This window comes from Pongo pygmaeus, chromosome 11, assembly GCF_028885625.2.
Source record: "Pongo pygmaeus isolate AG05252 chromosome 11, NHGRI_mPonPyg2-v2.0_pri, whole genome shotgun sequence".
Lineage (NCBI taxonomy): Eukaryota > Metazoa > Chordata > Mammalia > Primates > Hominidae > Pongo > Pongo pygmaeus.
The window spans coordinates 30091589-30113819 of NC_072384.2; positions in this window are offsets into that span (position 1 = coordinate 30091589).

Consider the following 22231-nt stretch of genomic DNA (forward strand, 5'->3'; position numbering starts at 1 on the left):
CTTGAGTCCCTTTGTGGCTCTGCTTGATTAACTGATCACTGCAAAAAAGCAGTGAATGATTTTTTGCAAAGCCCTGGATTATAGGCAGTTGAATATTAAACAGGCAAGAGGAGCGCAGCCTTTAAAGCAGAAACAGTGTGCTATTATCTGGCTGTCTATATATATAAAATAGGAAATCCTCAAGAACAAGAACTGTATCTTATTTAACTATGGAGCACATAACTCCTAGCCTAGCCCCACGTGGTGGCTCATGCCTCTAATCCCAGGACTTTGAGAGGCTGAGGTGGGCGGATCACTTGAGGACAGGAGTTTGAGACCAGACTGGCCGACCTGGCGAAAGCCCGTCTCTACTAAAAATACAAAAATTAGGCGGGCATAGTAGTGCACACCTGTAGTCCCACCTACTCGGGAGGCTGAGACACAAGAATCGCTTGAAACAGGGAGGTGGATGTTGCAGTGAGCTGACATTGAGCCACTGCACTCTAGCCTGGGTGACAGAGCGAGACTCTGTCTCAAGCAAGCAAACACAAATAAACAAAAAACCTCCTTTCCTATTGTAAGCACCAAATGAATATTAGGTGAGTGAATGAATAGAATACACCTGTATATAAGACAGCATGGACTAAATCCTCATAAAGCTTACACTCCTAAAATTATTTATTTTCCGAATTTAATATATTCTTGTCTAGACATAATGCAGTCGAACAAGTTATTAACAAGTATTTATGTACCCCATCTCATACCAAAATATTTGGAGGCAGCTTTTCAACTTCTTCAGATGGAAATGATGGCAGGTAAGGCAAATTCCACGCTCTATCCCTGCCTAGCTATGTTAAGTAGATGAATCTTTAACCCTTAACCTTTCTTCACCTCTAAAATGAAAATAAGAGTTTCCATCTCAAAAATGTGTCGGGAAGATCAATTAAGGTAATATGTGTGAAGCGGCATGCACGGTGTCTGGAATATAGCAGGTAATCGGTGAATATTCCTTTCCTCCCTTCCTAAATTGCCGATTTCTGCATGTTAGTTTGAGAATGCTCCTGATACAACCTGAAAGAGATGTTCTCTCTGATTTATAAGAACTGCATATTGAGTAGAAGCAATGAGAATTAAGGAACTTTTCCAAGCCACACAGTTGGCCATAACACCCCCACCCCTATAATGTACAGAAGATAAAATATTTCTAAGTAATTTTTCCAAACCTTAACCACTTCACCAAACATCCCTACCTTCTTGCTCTAACTCAATTGTTCTTATTTCTGGTGGAGTTTTTAATCCACTGGAGGAAATTCACAAACTCTGGTGATTTTTAGGCCTATCTGGTAATCTTATCATATTCCTCTAGTTCATTCATTCTTTAGTTTTTTTTTTTTTCAAGATAAGCATGTCACATCTTTTGATCTGTCCACGAATAGCTAAGAAGTATCTCAAAATAATTATGCCCCCTAAATGGACTTCAGATTTACTTTCTTCCCATTATCAACTCCATTTCAGTAAATGGTAGCTCCATCCTTTTAATTATGTGGATCAGAAAACTTGGCATCATGGATTACTTCTCTTCACTTCTCTCTCCTATCACACACTACCCCCAGTCTATCAGCAAATCCTGTTGACTCACATCAGAATAGGCACTGATTTCTCACTACCGTTGTTAGAAATGTGGTCCAAACTCTTAACACCCTTGGTCTGAATTGTTGCAAAAGCTTGTTGTTGTCTTCCTTCTTTTCAATTTCCTCAGAGTAGCTAAAATAAGCTATTTAAAAGAGAAACCAGATCACATCACTCTACTCAAAAATGCCCAGTGGCCTCTTGCCTCAGTGAAAGGAAAAGCCAAGTTTCCTAGAGCGGCCAAAAGGTTGTGATTGATCTTGCCTCTTTGCTATCACCAACTCTGAGCCATCATCTTCCATCATCCTCCTTCTGCCCACAGCCCTGCAGCCTCACTTGCTGCCTGCCTTGCTGGTCCTTAAACAGAAACTCTCTGAGCTGTTCCTGATGTTTCCTTTGCCAGTAGTACACTTCCCTAGAACATCCACATAGCTCATCATTTACTTCCTCTACATCTCTGTCAAATGTCACTGTGCCTGGAAGATCTTTCCTGATCACCTTCTTTAAAATAGCATCCCTGTATTCTCTATCCTCCTTACCCTGTTTTGTTATTTTTATAAAATTTATTGCCATCTGGAACATGTTTATTTATTTGTTTATATGTTTGTCCTCTCTCTTCTCTTCTTGTAATATATACTCCACACCTCAAAACTTTGGTCTAGTTTTTTCACGTTCGTGACCTAAGTACCCAGAATGGTGTTTGCCCCTTATGGGGCATAGAATGAACATGTGTCTGTCATGATACATGAATGCTATGCCCTCTCCCATGGGATTCAACTTCTAAAGCTTATACTTTCTGCCCTATAACTGTATGGGGCAAAGAAGCACATGTTAGAGTCAGTCCATTGACCAAGTTCACTGTACTGATGGGAGGGGGCTGATTCATGTATCATCAACACAGAATCATCAAGTTATTTTATAACAAAGTAGTATCTTAATTTTTTTTTTTTTTTTTAGTATTTTTACTTCTTAGATCTACCTTCCAATTGCAGACTATTCAACTGCAGCATCCCTAGGTGTTTCACAAAACCTGCTTTTTACCTCTGGCCCACTTAGAAACTCAGTTCCCTCCCTTTCCTGACAAAGTTCAATTTATTTAACTATTGATACTCAGCCCAGAATGTCCATTTTATAACTGATCTTTCTGGATGGTTATGGTTAAATTTACAACCAGGTGCTTACTATATATTTCTCTGTCTCAGTAATATTTGCCTGGTCTTTTAAAATGTAAAGTTTTTAAGATGTGTGTGTGGTGGGGGTGGGAGGGATTATGTCTTCCTAGAGTCCATTGATGATTTACATGAAATAACTTAAAAATTAAAAACAAAATCTATGAACTTTCCTATGATTTTTATCTCTGACACCATCTTACAAGACCAATTCTACAATAGCAATGTGTTTTTCATTTAGGAGATTGAAACTTTTAAACATCATGTCACCTGAGTTGCTTTTCAAAGATAATATGATATACCATAAATAAAATAAGATTATTATTTTGCATATTTCCAAGTTCCCTATTATAATTACTGGAAAAGTAACTATTTTAATTACTGTACAAATATCTTTGCAAACACCTTCTTGGAAAATAGAATTTTCTAGCAAGCCTATAAATTTCAATCATATTTGGAGGAGGAATGAAGACTTATTTAGTTAATAAATGTGCATGCATCACATGTAGCAGTTTGTTTTCTTTTACCATCAACATGCAATTCATTTTTTTTACTGCCTGGAAGTTATTGATAATTTTAAAGACATTTTGCCCAGATCTAAGCAACCAGAATTTACTGCAGACTGTGAATCAAGGAAATACACATAAATTAAACATAACACAACTAAGTCATGGAGCTTATATCTTAATAAACAGATATTGATCAAGTATTCTGATGGCATCTACAAGTGCAATTCTAGATGTAAAAATTAATAATATATAATGTTTCAAAATGCCTTTTAAAATTGTCAGTTATGAAATTGAAGTACCTTGGTACATTTACTGAAGTATTGCCTGTGTCCTAATTAATAAAAAAAATTGTGTTTTATTTTCCCAAATGGAATACATAGTAATCATTCTCATTCATAAGAGTTATTTTCTTTATGAGTAATTATATCCATGTTTGTCTTGTCTTTTAAAACAATGTTGAATAAAACATTGAGTTAATATAAATAAATGTAAACTGTAAATGTGTTCTAAAAGAAAAAAGAACTATTCTTATCAAATGCCTGTGCAACTGTTTCAACACAAATGCAAATCAGCCCTAATTTTATTTTCAAAATGCCACTCTTTAACCAATATAATGCACAATCAATTTTAAACACCAGGAAAGATGCTTTATAATGCTGCTCTAGGGAAGACACACAATTTCTCATTTCTTCATCAGCACAGCTAAGTTGTATCACCAAATAATCTATGAACCCCTGATTAACCAGATGCCATGTTCCACCATCTGTCCCAGATTAAAATGCAGTGATGTGTTCAATAGGGCACTAAAAAAAAAACTGATAAGCTTTTTTCTTTTCTTCCAGATAGCCACCCAGACCCCCATGTAGAGAGGAAATGAAGCAGTGCAAGTATCTGTGCATATAACTTTTGGAAATGCAAATTAGAATTCAAAAACTCTTTGTTTCAGCTTTGTAATATTCATTTTAATACAGTGTTATGCATCCCAGTGCATCTTTCTGTCCTCATATGATATCGTCTACTTTTCCTCCTTAAGCTCTGAACATTTCTATCTTTATGCTGATGACCTTCATTTCTCTGTGTAAATCTGTCTTAGCCAAATGTGACCTGGTGGGAATACTGGCAGCCTAAGTCTCAAAGTTGAATAGAACTTTGAATTGGGTCTTGTTCTAATAGTCTGACAGCACAGGTGTACCTAGAAGGTAGTTGGCTGTATAACTTCTAAATCACAACATTCTCTATGTCCTGCCTTCTGTCCCTTGATAGGTCTTCTTAGTTGGAGTTCACTCAATCTCTTAACAATTTCTCCCATTGGGGAATGATTTCTGCCTTCCGTAGCCCACCGGTTATGAATGGACAGCTCTCTCCAAACCATAATTAATCTCTTCTTAACTAGAGCCTGGCCTCCTTTCTTGTCTGCTCCACCTGCTATTAGACATTCCTAGGTATCCAGCCTAAGTGCCCTTCATACCCGGCCTGGCCAAACACTCTGGACAAAGTGATGTGCACCACTCATTCTCTCCCTATGTTGCTATCCTCTGCAGGGTGGATAGTTGTTCATCCTCAGTCCTGCCACATCTTGCACTTTTCCCACCAGTCTGTTTGTCAAGGGGCCACAGTTCCTCAAGATTACACCCATTGCTGTTCTGATAACACTGGTTTGCTGCCAGATGGCTCAGTCAGATAGATGTGCTAGAGCAAATCAAATCACTGGCCAGGGCTGGGATTCTTTTGTTGTACTCCCTAAAGCTCTATTTATTTATTATATTAGTTGTAATTCTATCACTCCCTATCAGAAAATGAAAACCCCAAATAGATGCCCTTCCTATACAAAGGTGATGCTGAATATGCCCTTTGAGTTTATTTTCCATTAGCACAGATGACCTCCTCTTCACACCAACTCCTCTCTCCCTCCCACACACACCCTCACACGTGGCTTGCATGTTAACTACTCTGGGACTGCCTTGTTATGAGTGAAGTCATCTGGACTATTCAAGGGAATAGCCACTAACTCTACCTAGTACAAAAGAGACTGAGCTAACTGAACTTCAAACCTAAAGGGAAGGAGAACTAATGTAGTCTACATCATTGGTAAAAGGAATGTCATCTTTAAGTGAAAATCCTTTAAAATATATTTTGGATGAATGATTTTCTAAAATTATATTGCTCTGTGCCCCCTTACACTAGGGATTTTAAATATTATGACTTGGGTCAACCTCTGAAACATCAATTTTTGTGCTATTCCTCCAAAGATTATTTGTATACATGTAATTATTGGCTCCTCAAACAGATAACCTCAGACTGCTTGGCTCTGTAAATCATTATGTCTGCTTTATGGGTTTTTTTTTTATTCCATCCCTTTGCAGTTTTTGCCTGTGCTGATTGTTACAAGCATTTCCCCTTTTAATCCCTGGGCAATGAGATAACCATGTTTGGGAGAACAGGTCATTACACAGAAATACACTGTTTCTAACTGCCTGAGGGTGTCTCTTGAGAATACATATACATGAGCTTTCAAGGAGAATAATTTTTGACATATTACAACCTTACTTTGTAGCCACGTCTGCCCAGTTGATGTGACCTGTAAATACTATGAGAATAACATCAAGGCTAGAAAAACATTGCCATTTGTTACTAATATTTTAATAGCACATCCACATCATCACAGAAACACTGAGACAGGACACACACAGGTGCGCTCTTCCATTCATAGACCTAAACACATTTTCTGTAATGGAGAGTCCAAGACACTTAAGGTTGCTTAGAAAGATTGAGTATGCAGAGAATCCTCCTCAGGGCTACTGCTGCACAATAATTCCTATTTATATGTTTTTTTTTTCAGCATAAACCAGGTAACTGCTGTTTTGTGCCCTAAATGTCCATCCATGGCATACTCCTCAGAAAATCAAGACATCTCTTTTTTCTTCCCTGTTCCTTCCACTTCTTAAATATAAATAATTAAAACAAATTATCTGCCTCTCACTTCTTTAAAAAAGAAAAAAACTCTCCTGGCAGAAGATTCTAAATGACAGTAGGAGGTCAAATTAGCAAGCCTGACTGCTCAAGTTCAAGGCAGATGTGAGAGAAGCTTTGCTGCTGCTTATGACCTTCCTGCACATTTACTCTTTTGGCATAAGAATCACAAACCATGAGGAAACTTGCTTTTGATCCTTAAGATGGAAGCCAAGAAACCTTCTGCAAAATGGTCTGGAATTATGTGTAAAACATGTAAGATTGAACAGCCAGCCTCAGCGACTCACAAGAAATTATCTCCTGGGCCAAGTTGGTGATTTGATATCACCATTTATATTCACTACAAGAACCAAAAAGGCCTGATTTTCCATGTTCAGTTCAACCTCTCCAGGAGGTAAGAGAATAGAAGTTCGTTGTACTGTAGACCAGAAATGATTTCACTGAGCTTTAAAATGTTCCATTTTAAATTATGAACAGTGTTTTAACAGATGGGCCATTCTACGTACTATCTCATGGGGTAGCACTCATAATGCTGAGGCCTTCTCTGTTTTTTGCTGGACATTGAAAATGGAATGTAAAACTGGGTTTCTGAATAAAACAGATGGGTTGGGTGCTATTATAAGGAAAGTAATAATTAATATATTCTCTAGATTGGGCCAGTATGCAAGAAGGTAGATAGGGAATTCAGGCAGGTTGCACATATTAGGAAGGAAGGAAGGTTAAAAACCAATGCAGAAGGAAGTTGAAAAGCTATTGTGTTCTATTTGATCATATATATATATCATGTGCCCCACTTCAGAGGATCTATAAAGAAGTACAACCCTGAAGTATGCTCCTACAACATGCTGTTTTTACTTACATGACAGTGTTCAACTCTCTATCTCCAACATCCAGCATGCTGCCTGCTGGATCAGTTTAGCACCTGCCTGACTGTTTGAGCTAATAGGTGGAAACCTTCTTCAGTGTTCTCCAGCCATGACTACTCTTCCTAACCTGGGTTTGAAATTAAAGTGTAATTTCACAAATTAGTGCCATATGCCATTGCTTGTGTTCTGTTAGAGCAGCAGTGTGGAACGTTCCCTCCCTCTGTCCAGGCTGCACGATGGCCTCTTGCTGATTCTCTCCCAGAAATCTTCTTTAATCTGATGTAAAGCTTTGTCCTAAAATGCACTTATCTTGCTTTTTTATGAGCTTAGAATTTTCCATTACTAAAATAGCAAAATGTAATATAATATAACAAAACCACTGTTTTCATTGTGGTGTTTCCTTCCAGTCATTTTTTTTTCTAAAAATGCACTTACCCTTGACCCTGTTGATACTGTAAATATTTTATTATTCATTATGCTATTACTCTGATCTTTTTAGATGAAGGCCCTATTTGTGTCACTGTACCTTCTTTATACTTTGAGCTATTGGAGGTAGCATGGGAGAAGCAGAGTGGACAAAGATTTTAGAATCAGACATACAGATTTAAATTCTGGCTTTAACATGTACTAGACATGTAAGCAAGGAAACATACCTGACTTCCTCCTCACTCAGTTTTCCCATCTAATTGTGATTATAGTAACACATATTTCATATGATTGTTTTGAATATCAACATTAGGCAGTCTACGTGCACCATCTAGTCAGCCACTTCATGCATAATAACTATCACCACCTCCATTCCTCAACCCCAAAGAATGGGTCCAAATAGTTGCTCTTATTTGAGGTAATGCTACTGACATGTAACATGTAGATGAAACTGCCTACTAGGAGATATTTAATAGGTACTTAAACTTACGAGTAAATCAATTGTTTCTTCAGAAGGAGTTCTGTGAATTTGTACTTAAATGTATATATCAAAGAATTATTGTTCTTTATCATGTCTCATAAAGGATCTTTTTCCTAATGTTATTTCCAATCTTCCAGCTATTTATTTAACTGTATTTAAGGTCAACATTCTCAAAAACAAACCAAATAATAATAACATCCTCATTTTATTAGATGTGTTTTCAGAGAAGCATAATTTTACTTTCCTTTAAAAGGTCATCATAACCAGTTGTCTATTAACATGGGGACAAAGCAATTCCTGTAGTGTGATGAGTGTTCCTTAATAGCGCACCAAGGTCCATCCATCAATTTAGCAAACATTTATTGATTGTCATGTATGGTAGAACACAGTGCTAGGTATCGTGGGGTGAATACAAAATAGCTGGAAGATAACTTTGCAGACAGACCTGATTAAAACACAAATAGGATAAGCAGTTTAGCTCATTTGTGTCCAAAATGGTCTTCACCTATCTTAAAGATTGTAGATTGTTATAATGAAAACAGCTTGGGCCTTGAAGTAAAGTAGGCAAAGCTTTATTTCCTCCCTTTAGCAGTTAAGAGCTGCGTTTCCATGAGCAGCTCACTCATCTTCTCGGAGCAGCATCCCTCATCTGCAAAATGAGCTTTATATAACAGATACCTCACGATACCTGATAAAGTTTTTGGCATTAAGTACTCAATTGTTATTTTCATTTATCTTTTCTCATTTTTCTCTATTGATAACATGTCCTTATCAATAGAGTTATAAACATTAAATGAGAAAACTTATCTAAATGCCCATGAATAACAGGTCTTAGACTCTGGTAAGTACCCAATGTTAGTTCAGTTCCTTGGTCTTAAATTTCCTAAACAGAAATGTTCCTGGCCAATTTGTTTTTGTTATTGTTGTTGTTTTTTGCTTTTTGTTTTAGATGGAGTTTTGCTCTTGTCACCCAGGCTGTAATTCAATGGCAAATCCGAGATTTCTGTCTCAAGAAAAAAAAAACATATATATATATATCTACATATATATAGATTTTGAGATTTTGCTCTGTTAAGATTTTAGGATTCTTCATAACCCCCTGGAATAATTCTCTTTTCCAAACCCATGAATCCAAACTATAAGATAGCTTCCAAAACTCTCCTTCAGAAGAAGTAGTTTTGCAAAAAGGAAATTTCTAACACTACTTGGAGGCATGGAGAATTCTGGAATGACAGAAATCATCCCTGCAGAGTTTTTAGGTATAAATAAAAATGTAAAGGAAGAGGAGTTTTTCATATATGAATGAACCATCTCAAAATAGGATGGGCAGTTAGTGGGGTTTATTTCTAAAGTCTGTAAACCGTAAGTAAAATTTTCAGTTCCCCCAACTGGCTGAACTGACAACCTTCTGGCCAAGGGGACCCCAGAAAGACCTGAAAACCTGAATTTCCAGCCATAACTGGAAGGGAAGTCTGACATACCTCATTATATCCCCTCCCTTTTGGAGCTTAGGCATAAGTGACAAGCATTAAAGTTAAAACAGAGATCCTAAGACTGACAAAAAAGAATCCTTGTGGCAATAAAATGCTAAATTCCAACCTGAGTCTAGTATAGCATCACATGACAGAAATGACAGAAAGCACATCCCGAAGGAAATAAAATATTTTACCATAAAATATATTTCTTTGACATATTTTGAAATGATTCTGCAAAGCTGTCTTTTGTGGGGGAAATTTGCATCAGTAGAGAATCTCCATTAATGCATCCAGGCCTTCCCTTTCCAGACCTTTTTCAGATCTAGAAAAGACTAAGAGTCTGACTTTCACTTAATGTAAAAGTCAATGTCCCAAAAGACACATTTACCATCTATTGTCTCTGAGGACTGCAACTCCTGAGGCTTCATCTACATAACAGAAACCCTGGTCGTCACAACACCCCCAATCTTAACTTGAGCATTTCTGCCTACTAACTTCAAGTCTTTAGACAAAGACTACCAGTCTAAAGACAAAGCTTAACTCTTACAACAAATTCCAAATCAGAAATTCTTTTTTTTTTTTTTTTGAGATGGTGCCACTCTGTCGCCCAGGCTGGAGTGCAGTGGCACAATCTTGGCTCACTGTAACCTCCGCCTCCTGGGTTTAAGCAATTATCCTGCCTCAGCCTCCAGAGTAGCTGGGATTGTGCACCATGCCCGGCTAATTTTTGTATTTTTCTTTTAGTAGAGACAGGGTTTCACCATGTTGGCCCGGCTGATCTTGAACTCCTGACCTCAGGTGATCTTCCCACCTTGGCTTCTCAAAGTGCTGGGATTACAAGTGTAAGCCACCATGCCCAACCCAGAAAATCTTTGAATCCACCTCAGGATACCTGTAGGCCTCAGGATCTCTTAAGACTGTTCCCCAGGCCATGGTCACTCATATTAGCTTGGAATAAACCTCTTTAAATATATCACAGTGTTTGTTTTCTCTGATAACAAATCAGTAGCTAAGGTAGGAATTCTTCAGATGGATTTGAAAGCATGTTTTTTATTCAGAATCAATTTGAATTTTCTTTTTATGGACTGCTATATTTTCTTTTTCTTTTTTTTTTTTTTTTGCTATATTTTTGCTATTTATTTGCTACTCTTCTTCTTGTTACTTTTTGAGACAGGGTTTTGCTTTATGGCCCAGGCAGGTGCACAGTGGCACAGTCAGGGCTCACTGCAGGCTTGACCTCCCGGACTCAAGCAATCCTCCTACCTCAGCCTCCCAAGTAGCTGGGACCACAGACACATATCAATATGCCTGGCTAATTTTTTAATTTTGAAGAGAGAGGGTCTCACCATTTTGCCCAAGCTTGTCTTGAACTCCTGGAATCAAGTAATGCTCCTGCCTTGGCCTCCCAAAGTTCTGGGATTACAGGCATGAGCCACTGTGCCCAGACTATTTGCTATTATTTTAATTTTGCTTTATGTTCACCTATTTTCATAGATGTTGGAAGGGAGTGTTGCCTAAGAAACCACATCTCATCTGAATTACTCACCTTCCTATCCTTTTACATTGGTATAACCTCAGGAGCCCTTCCTTGTTTTTAGTAGACCTGCATGAACAAACCCATTGAGATGGCTACAGAATGAGAAGGGAAACTTTTTCATGGTGTAACAAGTAAGAAAAATTGATTAGGAAGAACTCTGTGGGTAAGGAGAAAGAAAACCTACTAGGAGACCATTATTGCAGTGAAGGTAAGAAATAATGAAGAAATTCTGAAGTTGGGAACTATGTGATAGGAAGGCAAGATAGACTTAACGGTTGTTAAGACAGTGGAATCGACAGAATGCAGGGGATAATTGGATGTGCACAGAAAAGGAAGTAGGAGTTGAGAAAGACTTTTCAATTCTACCAGCCCAGCTAAGGAATATAGAATGGAAGAGGTGGGGAGAAAATAAGTTTAGTGTGGGTTGTATTGACAGGGAGAGGTATCTCACACGCAGAGAGGCATGTGGGAGAAAAGGCATGGTCACTGATGAAAGGAATCAGTAGCTCTGGATCTGGTAGTTGAAGTCTTGAAAGTCAGAAGCATCATTTATAGAAAATGTATAGAGAGATTAAAAAAAGAAAGCTGAAGATGGATGGATGGATGGATGGGTAGATGGATAGATGGATGGATGCATGGATGGAAGGATAATACTAACTGGATGGGAACACAGAGGTAGGGAAATGAGAAAGAACCATCTGAGTCTTTGTGGAATCAGAAGAGGATTATTTCTCAGAAGCTGAGGAAAAAGAGAGTTTTAAGGAAGAACGTATCAACAACAGTGTCAAAGGTGACAGAGAGACAAGACAACTGAATTTGAAAAAATGCTCAATATGTTCAACAATTTTAGGTAATTGTGACTTAAAAAGTTTCAGGAAAATGATGGAACAAAAATGCAAAAAATGGGCTGAAAAATGCCTGGCAAGTGGAATAGCCTACAACTTCCATCTGAGCTAGTTAACTATAGGGGAGGCAGACCTCAATGAAACTTTTATTTTTGGAGTGATAGTAGAGATATATGGATAGGAGGGTTTTGATTAGGTGGAAAATTAATTGTGAAAATGGTTTAGTGAGTCCTAAGCAGGTGCACTTGCTGAAAGGAAAAAGAAAGAGAAATATTGAAGACAATGCCCAGGAGAACAGAAGAAGTTAAGAGAGAGAGAGATATCTATATACCATGTGCCTCAGCCCATAGTGAAAAATCCAGGGAACACTTAGAACAGAGCTTCTCCAACTTTAATGAGCATAAGAATTGCCAAGGACTTTTGTTTAAATGCGTATTCTGAATCACTATGTCTGGAGTTGGAGCTGCAATTTTGCATTCTATCAAACTCTCAGGGGATGCCTATGCTGCTGGTTTCCTGACAACACTATGAGAAGTAAGGACACAGAGAACAGTAGGATGACTCAGCAAAATGGGCTATCAGGTGTAATCAGTGTAAGTGCAAAGTAAGAATATACTTTGACAAATGACAGAAATCGTGATGGTTTGGCATGACAAGAATATCAAGGAGGAACAAGAATGCATTCTACAAATAAGTGATATATTCATTAAGCATATATTAAATTCTTATTTAACCTGCATATGCCTCTCCTTTACAGAGCATAGAACAAGGCTCTCCGGAAATTTAAGGGAATCATAATATGTGTGAGAAAACATAAACAAAAATTATCTTAATGAATATATAGACAAATAAGTCCTCCGGAAATAAACAAAGGCCAAAATCTGTTAGAGGTGGTAGGTAGACAGCTCTAATATTTCCGTGGATTGCATCCTCATGAAAGATTTTCAACTTGTCTTTCATTTTGAAATTGAATAAATATTGAAGTGCATTATCATCCACCCTCCCTACATTCATCTATAAAAGGAGACATGACAGATATAAAGTTCCTATCAATATGTGAACAGCAGAGGGAAAAATGAGGCTGCACCCTGAATTGAAGTGATCCTATCTCTTTAAGCCTCTTTCACAGTGGAGAGCTACAGGAAGACTGAGTTTGAAATCATTTGGTCCAGACAGAAGAGGAGAAGCAAGGAACGAGTGTCATGAAGAGGGAAACATTGTCAGACTTTCAGAGGTTACCTAATGTCCTTTGATGGGTTTCCTCCTGTTTCCCTGAATCTGGGATGACTGTCCGCTTGTTACTGCTCCAGTATCTTAGCCAATGGACAATGTATTGTTACTCCCCTTCTTATCCGTGGTTTTTGCACACATACCATGAACTCATAACTGTTGAAGGATCTCGACGTGTAAAAATATTTGTAAGAACAAGTACAGTGACTAGAAATTTGCTAGCTGGTTTGGAATAAGGAGATACACATAAAACTATATTATGAACTAGGATCATCCAAATTATCTTCTGCAGGACATTATTCTACTAGAAAATATGGGCCAAATAATGACAATTGACAGTTTGATGCTGACAAAATTTCGTAAAATTCCTTATATTAAAACCACTCTCCACTATTAGCAGGAGAGCACACATGTTTTAATGGTTCTAAGAAATACTGCAGTAAATAAATCTGGTTAATTTTGTTTAAACCAAATGTTTCTGAACATTTTTGCACTATTTTTTAAGCTATGGAAATTTTTACATCATAAAAACTATCAATATCTCAGGGTCTTAGTGCTCCTCAGAGGAAATATGAGGAAATATTTAATAAAGATTGAGCTGTTCGAGACAGTTGGTTTAAGTGCAATTGCAATTAGGGAGAACAGCGATCATTTCTGGCGTCTAAGGGAAGCATTAATAAGGAGTTTGAACTGGACTTGAATGATGTGAGTATTTTGATGCATCGACAAAATAAGATATTCTGGGTTGGGATGGAAGTCAAGAGGGTAAACAGAATAAATACAAACGTGAAGGAGGAAATGGTTCCGAGTTCAGGTGTGTTTAAGGGACAATGAAAAAATCAGTATGTCTGGAGAGGAGGGTTTTGATTGAGTAAAAACCACTTTGGGAAGGCTGATTATAAAGACCCTTGCATTTTGGGTTAGGTTCTATGAAGATTGAAGTATGCATTAATTGCATCCAGAGGGGAACAAAAAGGGAATATGTGTTTAGCATTCTGAACAAACCATCTTCTTACTTTTTTTGTTTTAATTTATTGTTTTTCTGTTTTAAAATATAACACAAGCACATGGTCAAAAACTCATAACATGAAAAAGATAAACAAAAGAAAGTTAAAATAACTGATAAACCCATGAACTAGGTATAATGAGTTGACATAGGGAGTATATCCTTTGCCACTTTTTCCGAAGTTTACACATGTTCACACACCCATTTAAAAAAATGTCAGCTTATACCATGGCTGACATATGACAGTCACAGTGGCTGTAGACTAAGCTACTAAGGGGCAAGTAAATAAATATAAATGTGTATAGTAAAGTAGAATGCACAGATGACAAAGATGTAGTCTTTCACACAGACAACATTACAAATTAAATATATGGAATGTCCCTTGTTTCCACAAAGAAATATTCCTTCTTCTTGGACTACACCTCTTTTATTTGAAAAATACAGCTATATGAGTCCATTTTTAATCTTACCCCTCTTGATAGAAACACAGATATTTACAAAATATATTTTCAACTCTAATATTAGGAAAAAAATGATAAATGCCATCTGACTCTAGGTTTCAGTGTATGGAAGGCAAAGACAGAGGTGGGGTTGGGGCTGAAATGGAAAGCCACCTCCCTCTGTGAGTCTAAGCACCATACTGTAGCAGTAGCTGCTAGATGAAATTGGGCCCAGAGTTGGCAGATCTTCATGCTTTTCAAGAGAATACAGGAATCCAGAACTTATATAATATTCTCTATTTTATAACAAATAAGAATTAATCATTTTAACACCAAGAAAATCAGTATTCCATAGGTGAAACAAAACACACACAGGACTCTACAGTTTTTGTCTAGTTCTTACAGATGCCCACAAAATAAAACAAAACACAACAGCAACAAACTTCCTCATTCTTAACAGTTAGGGTATATTACTGTGCATCCTCTCTGGTAGAAAATCTTACAGCCCCAAAGTAATGGGTATTTTCACTTACTAGACTTTTCCATCCTTTAGATGTGACTTGGTACAATATTTACATTTGTATTAGCATATTATGAATCTTTTATTCTAAACAAAGTTGTTTGGAAAGTCTGTAGAATCTCAAAAAAATATGCTACTGAATGTGTACTTTGTGGTTTTGCGTAGGTATTTTACCCATTGGAGGAACATCTATTCCAAAATGCCACTTAGGTTATTTTCAAAATCTCCCTACTGAATATTGATGCAACTCTGTGCTTCTGTAGAAGTGGAAACAAAGCTGTCTGTGTTGAACTGTGGAATCACAGTAATTAGTACAATGCCTGTAATCAGGGAAAGGTTAGGTTGAGAAAAGAGGAATATAAATGTCTGTGACACTCAAAAAGAAACGAGAGAGAGAGCATCTGAACAACAAGAACAAAAAGAACAGTTGAACTTCACTGTAAAAAACAACTCCAATTATATATATATATATATTTCATGTAAAATCTGCATTTCAAATGCAAACTTTTCTCTTATTTCAAAATTCTTATCCAGGTGATACTCTTCTTTTATCTATTTATATCATTAATATCACTTTTAAATAAATATCTTTCAATTACTCCAGGTGGACACAAAGAGAGCATTCATGTTCAGTCAAGACTGTTCAAGAATAGAAAATACAAAATCTCTTGAAATGTGGCCAGGTGCAGTGGCTCACGCTTGTAATGTCAGCCCTTTGGGAGGCTGAGGCGGGTAGATTGCTTGAGCCTAGGAGTTCAAGACCATGCTGGGTGACGTGGTGAAATCCTGTCTATACAAAAAAATACAAAAAATTAGCCAGTAGTCTCAGCTACTTGGAAGGCAGAGGCAAGAGGCTAGCTTAAACCCTGGAGGCAGAGGTTGCAGTGAGCCAAGATCACACCATTGCATTCCAGCCTGGGCAACAGAGTGAGGACCTGTCTCAAAACAAAACAAGACAAAACAAACTTGAGTACAATAAAGTACTATATAATTTTTGTCAGTAGCAATGATGGTGTGGACTAGAACAAAATTATATAAGATAAAGATATCCGAAATATGGGTTGCTTTCAACAAAAGTATGTATTTGGTCATTTTGGAAATATATATACAATCTCAATTATGAAACAGGTACCTTTTAACTTAGCCTGATAATGTGGCTTGGTAAAAATCTAATTTAAATACATTTTTAAAAAGGTATTATGGGCCAGGTGTGGTGCCTCGCGCCTTTAATCCCAGCGCTTTGGGAGGCTGAGGAGGGCGGATCACGAGGTCAAGAGATCAAGAACATCCTGGCTAACATGGTGAAGCCCCGTCTCTATTAAAAACACACACACAAAAAAAAATTAGCCCAGCGTGGTGGAGGGCACCTGTAGTCCCAGCTACTCAGGAGGCTGAGGCAGGAGAATGGCGTGAACCCAGGAGGAGGAGCTTGCAGTAAGCCAAGATCGTGCCACTGCACTCCAGCCTGGGCAACAGAGAGAGACTGTGTCTCAAAAAAAAAAAAAAGAATGGTATTATGATATGTTGAACTTAGGTGACTCACTATTTGAGGAAGCAAAGAAAATACTTTAAAAATGTTAAAATTGGCTTCTAATTTTTCTGATTTTAAAGCTTATATATGCTTGGATTTCTTGAAATTGGAAATACCATTTTCCCTCACAGGGAAAAGAACACAAAAATGAATAACTTTCTCAGGTTTTACAGCACCAACCAAGATCCAAGTTTCTATCCTTAATTTTGTCTTTTCCTGTTTAGAGTTCATTTGAGAAATCTTTAAAAATACACGTCACGTTATATTTTATATTCAGAGATGATTTTTACAAGATGAGATAGAAGAAATACTTTTTTGTGGTCTCACGCCTTTTTTATCCTTGTATTTTACTGATCTCATTACTTCTGACATTTGAATTCTAGACCTTTGGATTACCCCTTTTAGCAATGCACAACTTTATGAATTGGACAACTAATCACCACTAGTGCCTGTGTTAAAGTATGGAATTCCTTTCACAGTTATGGTAGTTAGAGAAACAAAAGAACTTATGACTGGAGGAAGGTTGAGAAAGGCTCTTTTTATAGCTGCATGGACTCTGGTTTTATTTGTAAAAGGAGTAGTTAGGATGAATTATCTCTAAGGTGTCCCTGGCTGTCCTCTTGCTAAGTAGATCCAGCATTAACCCCTAGAAAGTCAAAGAACAGAATCAGAGTAACTCCACAGTTATTTTTTTAGTTCATTTATTTATAATGGGTTTATTCTATAACTGTAACTATTTGTTAAACATTAACTAGATGTCAGGTACTCTTTTAGACACTAGTGATACCTTGGTTAACAGACATTCCCCATTTCATTACAAACTTAATGTAATAAAATTTACATGATAGAAACAAAGACATATAATTATATATGTAATTAATTAGCTATAATTCTAGGTATTATGAAATTGCATAAAAATGGGATTTGATCTTGTCTTGAGTGGTCACATAATAATGTCACATAGTAAATGGCCCTGAGAAAGTATTCTTTAAGTTGGGTTCTGAAGGAACATCAGGAGTGAAGGGAAGATAACTGGGATTCTAGTCCAAGGAAGGTATAAGAGAGCTGCCATGCAGTGGCTTAATTAGGCCAAATGAATCTTGTGTGCCTAAGAAATTTAAAGTAAGCCAGTGCTGCTAAAGATCAGATAATGAGGGAGATAGTGAATAGCAAAGATATGGCTGGAGAGGTGTGCAGAGGTGAATCAAGGATGCTCATGTGGAGTTATGTCAATAATTTTGGAATGTATTCCAAAAATAATAGGAAGTCATTGAATGGTTTTAAGCTTGAAAAGGGCATAGTCAGGCTGAGCATGGTGGCTTATGCCTGTAATCCAGCACTTTGGGAGATGGAGGCAGGAGGATCGCTTGAGTCTAGGAGTTCGTGAGCAGCCTGGGCAAGATAGCAAGAGCCCCATTTTTACATAAGAATAAGCAAATTAGCCTGGTGTGGTGGTATGCTTCTAGTCCCAGCTACTCAGGAGGCTGCAGTTGGAAGATTGAGTCTGGGAGGTTGAGGATTCAATGAGCCATGATTAGGCTACTGCACTCTAGCCTGAGTGACAGAGTGAGACTTTGTCTAAAAAAAAAAAAAAAAAAGAAAGCATAATCAGATAGGCATTTTATATATAACTGATATAACTGGGCCTGTTGGGTGCAATAATAAAATAATGGCTAATATTTGCTGACTATCTTCCTGTACAGCAGGCTTCTTTTGGGGCAAACGTCTATTAACACATTAATATTTAAAATAACCCAGTGAGGTTGTTATAGTAGGTAGTTAAGCAGACATGAGCAGAGCAGGAGAGGACTGCCCCAGGAATATTAGGCAACCATCAGGTGATGGTCAGGTGGTTGTTAAACTGTCTCTCTAAAATAGTAATTGGTCTCAGCTGACATCAGGAAAAGATGGTCTCCTAGCAGACAGAAAAGGCTGAATCTGTCATCAGCCGCTTCCTGATAAGCTCTCAGGAATTGGATGACCGGGCTTAAATATGTGCACCAAGAGGAAAAATGGTGGAGTTTAACCAGTAAATGACCTTCCTTTAGGAACAGTTGATTGATAAGGGAAAAATGCCTCAAATGAGCATTTGCACTACTTCAGTAAATGCACTGCAAATGTGACCCCTCCCAAGCGCTAGCAGGCCACTGAGCATGTGAACAGGCCACCCCAAGGGAAGAATAAAGGGAGAAGAAACACAAATCCCAGAACCATGCCAGTATTTAAAACCTCAAATCAAGGGACAGACAGGGAACTTGGATCTCTCAAGTCACCTACTTGGCCCTCTTCCAAGTGTACTTGACTTCCTTTCATTCCTGCTATAAAACTTTTTAATAAACTTTTGCTCCCACTACAACTTGTCTTGGTCTCTCCCTCTGCCTTCAACCTACTTCTGCCCCTTGGCTAAATTCTTTCCTCCAAGGAGGCAAGGATTGATTTGATGCAGATCCATATGGATTTGCTCCTGGTAATATACATTGGTGCTGTGACTCAGGCACATTCCCTAGTGGTAAGACACCTCTACGCCTTGCTTTCTTTGGCTGAGGGTGTACAACCCCTGTACATGGATTCTTTCTCCCCCTTTCACTCTCCTGCTTACTAACCAATGCCCAGAATGATTCCTCTTGGTCACAGTGGCTCTGTTCTCAGCTGATCTCTCAGCTCCCCCTGGTGAGTGGCTCATGGGGCTGGGAAGGACTTTAGAGTCTGCACAGAGTAGACCTGAGGCACTAATGGCCCTCTTGGACAGGAGGCTCCTGAGAGTGGTAGGGCTAAAGCCTAAGGCCGTGTAATGTTCAAGGTTTCCTCTGCTTGTTTCCAGAAAACCTGCACTGCCTATTCTCCTGTTTTGTCTGTCTGTATTCTGAAATGGTCTTGTGCTCCTTCAGGACCACATTCCCAGTTTGTTGTTTATATGTCCACAGCTTTTGCTGCATTGTGTGGCAACAAAGAAATGGGCTTTCTCATAGATGTGTCTCGGCTCATTGCCAGGACACACACTAATTGGACCTCTGGCTCTGCCAGCTCCTTGTAACTTCTAGAATGCTCTGAACAAGAGTCACTGTAAGGTCTTGGCCACAAAGATATAGGCTGGCCCAAGACCACAGGCATAAAAGACCAAAGTACCTGTAGGACAGAGATGAAGGCTGGTCCCAGAAATTGGATGGGACCAAGGTTAGGGGTACCCAGCAAGCACTAGTTCGTTCCAGAGCCCCTTGGATGAATGGGGGAAACCCTGTTCACTCTGATCTGCCACAGGCAAAAGATTCAGGGAAAAACAGGGGTGGGAGGGTGCCCTCCTCTTCTCTTCTCTCATGTGTTGTATCTTCACAAATGGGTAATTGTACCTCCATAAAACAAGATGGGACCAAGGTTATGGGTACCCAGTAAGCACTGGTTCATTCTGGAACCCCTAGGATGAATGGGGGACACCCTGTTCACTCCAGTCTGCCATAAGTGCAGGAAAATACGTTAGGAAAACTAGAAAGGATGTCTTCATTTTCTTCTCCCTTTGTTCTTTCTTTGCATATAGTTAATTGTGTCTGCATACCACAGGACATGCCCCTTCCATGCATACACAAACCTGGGAAAATTTTGATCCCCCCAAATCTTAAATCAAAAATCTAGTTTTCCTTTGTAATACTGTTTAGCCTAAAAATGATCTGGGAGAAAATTACAAAAGTCAGCCTCAGGACCCAGTGCCCCTATACAAGAAATCCTCAAATTAGCCTCCTCAGTCTTTCAAACCCTAGAGCAGAATAAGGACGACAGGGCTAAGGAGAAGGAGAAATGCACAAACAGGAGGCAGTCTTAAGTACTGGCTGCTCTGTAAGCCCACCAGCCCCCTCCAGGTTGCCCTAAGGACACTCCTCTAGATAACTACCATTGGTGCAGAAGACCAGACCACTGGAAAAAGAATTGCCCAAATGGGCCAAATGGGAGAAATCCCCACATAGCCTGTCCCCTCTGCCACAAGCTCAGCCACTGGAAAAAGGATGTCCCAAGAGCCAAAAATGCCCCTGGGCCAGGCTCCAATCCAATAAATGCCTTAAACTGAAGGGGTTCCAGCTCCAGCTAGCTCCTAGATCAGACATTGATGGCCATCAACAGGACAAAGCCAAGGGCAACTCTGGAGGCAGGAAGTAGTTATAAATTTCTCTTTTGGGTTCAAGAGCTGCCTAGTCTGTGCTAATCTCCTTCTCTAAGCAACTCTCCTCCAAATCCTGTTGGGTAATGGGGGCAAATGGCACCACCTCCCTTGAAAAGAAAAGATTCACACACCTTTATATTACTTAGGGTCCAATTACTATTCTTACATAAGTACCAGGTAATGTCTAAAAGCCCCACACCCCTTTGGGATGGGTGCCTGCTTAATATTTACCCAAAATCTGAATTAATCTTTCCCTCTAATAGCCCTATTTCTCCTGGGGAAGTTACCTAAATCTTTAACTTGAACCTGGATAGTCCTACTTCAAGGGTTTAGAAATAGTCCATGTTTACTCAGAGAAGCCCTAGTAAGAAATCTAACTGAGCAATCCCTTGAGGGAGAATAACTTCAACAGTATGCAGATAATCTCCTTATCTTCTCCCTCTTCATAGTACTTGCACAGCAACATAACTTCTTAACAGAAGGAAAATTACTTTAGTCTAATTCAAAGGTTATAAACGTAAAGAGATTTTTTGGTAAGGAAGGTTATAAAGAAAATAGATTTTATATGAGAAGTGATCTTGTATGGTACATTCTTGTCCTAAAGTAAAATGACTAGTTGTTTACAAAGAGGGATGTTTAGGACAAGTCAAATCATCCAAGTATGTTGTAGATGACCTATGTAAGTCATAAACAAATTGCGAAAGGGAATTTATAAAAAAAATGTAAAATTGTAAAGGTTATTAGGTCTACTAAATCCTTTAGTAGTATAAACTGCTACTGTGACTCTTAGTAACTATACTACTTGCCTGCTTTAAATCCATTAAATTCTGGGCAAGGCATGGGAACATACAGAGTTAGCCATGCCCCCTAGCTATGCTAGAAAGTGTCAGACTTTATTTTGTTTTGACATCTCTACCCTCTCCACAAATACAGAAGGCTCCTTGTCTTTAAGTCCAAGGAACCTTCTATATTTGTGTCCAATCAGTTCCCCAATGTCTTCTGACTAACTAGACTGGAACTTGTACCATCAGCTATGTATCCCTGACATCTTCAAACCCCCAAGAGTCTCTCTCTTCCAGCACCAATCCACAGGCATTCCATCCTTCCCAGGATGAGGAGGTCTATCCAATTAACACCCCTTCTCATAGGACTTGGCATTATAGCTGGTATGGGTACTGGAATTGCTGGAATCACAAAAGCCTCCTTGGCCTGTAGCCAACTCTCAAAGGAAATATCCAGCAACATTGATGACATGGATAAAACTTTAACAACTATGCAAGAACAAATTGACTCTTTAGCAGCCATAGTCCTCCAAAACTGTCAAGAGCTAGATATGTTACTGGCAGCACAGGGAGAAATCTGTTTAGACTCAGATGAAAAATGTTGCTTTGGGGTAAATCAATTGGGAAAAGTACAAGACCACATCAGACAACTTTTAAATTGAACTTCCAGTTTATGAGAACAAGAC